Here is a 5355-nt window from a genome sequence, read left to right on the forward strand (position 1 = left end):
TCCTTGGGGTTTACTGTGGCAGCATTTCTCCAAAGTTCAAAGTCTGCAGACAACATGTGACGTGCTTCGCAGCCATACTATAGTTTTGGTGCAACGAACAACTACAGAAATCAATTTCTAGAGCAATATTTTCTATGCTAGTAATCTCTGAACTAATTACAGGATGGGAAAATCGATAGCTATCTGGAAATCTTTCCAGTGCAGCCAACCAAGCACACTGCACATCACGCTGGAATATATTCTTCATATACACGTGAGGCTGATGGCTCCTGGATCTTATGTGCAGACGATGTCACTGTCACTGAGAGTCTGTACTGTGTCACACTATAACGTTTAGCAAAACCTGCAGGGGGAATTGGGCAGAGCAAATAGCGCTGAGCAGCATTCAGCGCCAGCTCTTTAAGCCAGCAACAAAAAGAGCTGGAAGTCTCGGTTAGTTTAACAGGGATCTTTCTTTGAAAAGATTATGAAATGGAGTCGTTAAAAGTTCATGCCTGAGGTAGAATGTTTTTTCACCAGACTTTATTATTTTAAAGCATGTAAAACCTTTAGTGACTGAAAATAACCTTTCTCTGGTCTCCCACCTGGAGAGAAGCAGGGTCAGTGGGAGGTTCAGTGGGGCAATCTCCGTTCAAAAATAAATGAACAAAGAGGAGGGGTGTTGCTCTGATGAGAAGATCTTGCCTGGCTGTACAAACACACTGTGCTGATCGTGGCACACGACTGCCAGCCAGAGCCCAAACCTCACAAAGGCTGTGATGGGATGGAATGCGATGGGATGGGATGCGAGATGCTGCAGCCCCACTCCTAACCTGTGGGGGCTCAATGGGCTCTTCCTTGGAACGATGGCATTCACGCTGTCACCACACGGAGAGCAAATATTCCCATCAGACACAGTGCCAAAAACCCAGCAGGTGGGTAGGAAGCAAAGCCCGCAGTGCAGTTGACTTTCCTATGCTCCTGTTTGCACTGCAGTGCTCCGCAACACAGCAATGAATTCTGAGCTGTCACACAACCATGAAATATTAGCTATCATGTTATATGTTTTTCTTTGATTATTCTCCATAACTTTTTCCCTCCGTGAATGGAGTTGTGGAAAAGCAGGACCAGATGGACCCTTGCCTTGCTGGGGCATTCCTGCAGCTCCACTGCAGTGGGACCTTCATTTGGAGCAGAGCTCCAGATCCAGCGTCTGCAGGAGGTAAGGTGCAGTGAGCCTCAGCACACCTCCAGAGACCAGGATTTGTTTCCCCCCTAAATAAAAATACAGCAGGTTAGTTATGCTCACAAAGCTTGGAGCTCGGATTGACCCATGCAATGACCTGGATTGTAATTCTTGCTCTTAATTAATATTTACATTTCTGTAGGACACCCCCGGCCAGCTCAGAAGCTACACCTCTGGCACCAAGAAAGGAGAGCTGTGAGATGCTGATGACCCCAGTGGGGCATCTTTCCTTTCTCCTTCCTTTCTCCTTCCCTTCCCCTTTTCTTCTCCTTATTTTCTCCTTCCCTTCTCCTTTCCTCCTCCTTGTTTTCTCCTTCCCATCTCCTTCCCATCTCCTTTCCTCCTCCTTGTTTTCTCCTACCTTTCTCCATACCATCTCCTCCCTGTCCAGAACATACATGTTAACTGTTGGGTGCTCTATGGGATGTGTCTATGGCTTCTGCAGTGAGCTTCAGGGATTTTTCTCTTTCAGTGATGCAGCTTTTGCATTTTCCCATGACTCTTTCCCCAGTAATGAATGCCGCCTTTCATTCAAATACAACTCAATAGGAGTGCAAGAAATCACTTCTCTTTCTTTCCATGTTAGGTGGACAAGGCAGCGGTGTCTGCACATCACCTGACGGAAGCGACCCGGCAAGAGGGAGCTCAGCTCCTCCAGAAATGTTTCAAGAAATAGCGAGGGAGAAGTCACAGCTTTCCCTCTCTTGCTGTTAACACGGCACACTTTGTGCGTGCACAGCAGTGGGGCTCCTGCTGCCATTTCCTGGCAATGCAGAGCTGCAGCCAGCACTGCAGGGCTGGCAGGGCCAGCAGAGGCTGTGGCACAACGCGGTGAGGGCAGGACGTGCAGCACAGCAGTCACTCCACCCTCAGTGTTCCCTTGTCCCTGGCAAACTGTGGATCAGGGCCATCCTCAACAGGAGGTTTGCACTGAGATTATCGGGTTTAACAGCCGCCCAGGCAAATGCCATTCAGGAATTTGTCTAATCCCTCTTTGAACACGGTTATGCTTTCGGGCTCCACAATGCCCTCTGGCAACGGTTGCCGCTATTAATAAGGAGCTGGGAAGAGATTGCTTCCAGCCTCCTACCTGATCCTTTCATTTAGGGGATCCATTACTCTCACGAGGATAAATAAAGCTGGAAAAGCCCCATGGGACGGAGACCAATGGAGACTGCTGCTTTCTGGTGTGACACCAGCAGTGTCTCACAGAAGTACAGCAACACAAAGACCGGCAAACATCCCAGGGGAGGATTTCAGAGGTGCATTTTCCACTGCCAGCACTTGAAAAATAAAGCCATCTTTATTGGCTATTTTTTATACGTTTCCTGTGAACGACTTTCTGGCACAAATTATATGGAGTTATAATAGAACTCCAAGGAGTACCTTTCAGAAAAAAAAGATCCAGTTCTGTACTTCCTTCCTGGAGATTCGTTGCCTGTTCCGCAGCAGGAGACGTGAATCATGGAAGTATTTATAGCAGCAATATTAGGAAGTGATCATTAAGGCACCAGAAAGCTGTGTTAGGCAGTATGTCTTTAAATAAACTGCTCATGGCTGTGTTAACTCAATCGTGTAAGTGCATGCACACTTAACCTTATTAAAAACGAACCCGTTCCCAGAACTGGACTTTTCCTGATGAATGTACCACAATTCCCCATCTTCCCCAGGCAGTTTTGTGGGTCTCTGAAATATGAGGACGGTTTCATTTGATTGGCATTAATAAGGTTTATGTCTGCACAGATTTAGGCCAAAGATTGTCGTGATCACCCCAAGTCCCACCTGACTCACAGGACTGAATCTGAAGAGACATCTCCCGGCAGTTTCAGTCAATGGAGCGATTCCAGCTCAGAGTGCGCCCTGGTGAACCAACTTCCCTCCTGCAGCACCGCATTTGCATTCATTAAGCCCAGAGTTTTAATGATTTCAGTAGATTGATCGAGGAGAGCAGCCCAAGAATATGTGTCTGAACGCCTCCCGCAGAGGTACAAGGCAGCGTAAATCCATCCTGGTGTGAAATGCAAAGTGAGCAGACAGCTCACACACACAGTCATTGCATGGATATCTGCAAGTGTCAGCATGACCCATAAAGCCAGGGCTTTCAATGAGCCAAAATGATCAGAGCTTCTCAAACACAAGGAATAGTAACCCGTATGGTAGTAAGGATATAACGATGATGGTGTTAGTTAATGCCATTGTCACCTGGAGGTGAGAGGATCAGCAGGGCTGGCAGACTGGCTTGCTGTGCCACTGCTGGGCACCTCCCAAAGATTTCTGTAGGACAAAGATTTCTTTGAGGTTACCACTGTCCTTCCTTGCCAGACCCTGTTCCTCAGACACGTTATCAAAGCCACTATTGGCGCAAGCAAATCCATAGCTTTGCATCTCCATCACCTGAAAGGTAAAACGTATGGAGCTGCTGTATGAAAAATAGCCTGGAGTTGAGCTCTGCACCTCTGAGGACAGCCTTAGCAGTGGTGGAAGGACAGGGACACACGGCCGGCCAAGCACAGCTTGGTGACGGGGCAGAGCAGGAAGTGTGGGGGGAGGTTCTCCAGCTGTGGTGCTTTTGATGCACCGCTTCACCTTCACACATCTGCTGTCCTTTCCATTCTGTTTAATTAAAATATTAACGGTTTGCAGCAGGGCCAGGTTTGTCAGTGATGTGCAGCACCAGCCAAAGCAGTGCCCCAGTTTCAATGCACAGCTTATGAAACTATTCATGTTTAATAAATACTAACAGAGTGTGGCCACGGAGGAAACACTTCCTGTTTTTCTTGACCACAGCACATCACAAGCAGCAGTTCTCCTACCTTTAATGTTGCATTAAAAGCTTATTCAGCAGCTCCCAACTTAGCCCATTCAGTGAAAGCAAAACCTGCCAGAAGCCCCAGCACCTGCAATCCACTGAGCACAGTGAGGGGAGGGTGTAAAGGCAGCAGCTTCCAGCTCCATGCAGAGCTGCTGCTTCAGAGGGTGATGGGAGGCAGCCCCTACCTCCTGGCCTTGCCTTTCCCTTGCTCTCCTTGCTGTGTGCAGCACCAGATGAGGCTTTCCATTACCCAGCCTGTCCCATGCACTTCGGATGATGGAGAACTGATTGTGCTTTGGAGAACTAAACACACAGTGCCTGAATTATTTATCTTTAACATGAAGAAACAGGCCAAATTCCCAAGTGATATGGAATGACCCTGATAATGAACATGGAGATGGCTGTGAAAGCTGCACAGGAGCTGCACGGGGAGAGCCCCCCATGTGTATCTCTGTCATGATTGCTGAGATTCTTCTTGCCCTGGGGATTTGTGTCCTGGAGTGCATGGGGAGCTCCCATGTGGGTCTGCTCTGTGCCTGTAACACTGAGATCTGTGACAGCAGAGTGGGAACAGGCCCAGGAAAATGGGTTTGCCTGGTGTCTCAGCACAGCTTCGCCTCTCCCAGCAGAATGGGCTCTGGAGCAGAGCTTCCCCTGCAATCATTAACCTGACCACCCCTGCCCCAGTAACAGCATTTGGCACTATACTGCACAAATAAAGATAACGCTGCAATAGCTGTGTTTGTGTCCAAAACCAATACTCATGTACCAGTTCCCATTCCATTTTCTTCTCCTTTTACGTGAGGTAGGTTTGTTGCAGCAGCAAGAGGACAGGGTTAGGGTCCTGCTCTGCTCTGACACTGCAGATGCATCCCTTGGCAGCACAGCTTCCTCTGGGGTCTCCCCTGGCCATACCCCACAGCTCCCCCAGCACACCCTGCAGGCAGGAAGGCCCTCCAGCAACAGGACAATAGTTCATTTTTCCTACGAAGCACCTGCTCTCTCTCACACCTGCCCTCTCCGAAGCCAGGGTCTCTCTTCCATCCTTTTCCTTCCTTTTCCATCCTCCTTCCGTCAACACTCTTTTGCTCCCTCTTTCCCTCCCACCCTTCCTCCTTTCCCCTTCAGTCTCTCCTTATCCCTGTCCCCTCAATGCCCCCAACCATCCCTCTCCTCTCCCCCCGACAGTCTCCCCCACTTTCACTTTGCCCTCCGCGTCCCCTCCCAGCGTTGGCCGGACCACTTCCGCGCTCTGCCTCCGATTGGAGGAAGCTGACGTCCATCAGGACTCAACGCCTGTCTCCTCGATGCGGGCAGC

This window comes from Gallus gallus, chromosome 20 (assembly GCF_016699485.2).
Source record: "Gallus gallus isolate bGalGal1 chromosome 20, bGalGal1.mat.broiler.GRCg7b, whole genome shotgun sequence".
Classification (NCBI taxonomy): Eukaryota; Metazoa; Chordata; class Aves; order Galliformes; family Phasianidae; genus Gallus; species Gallus gallus.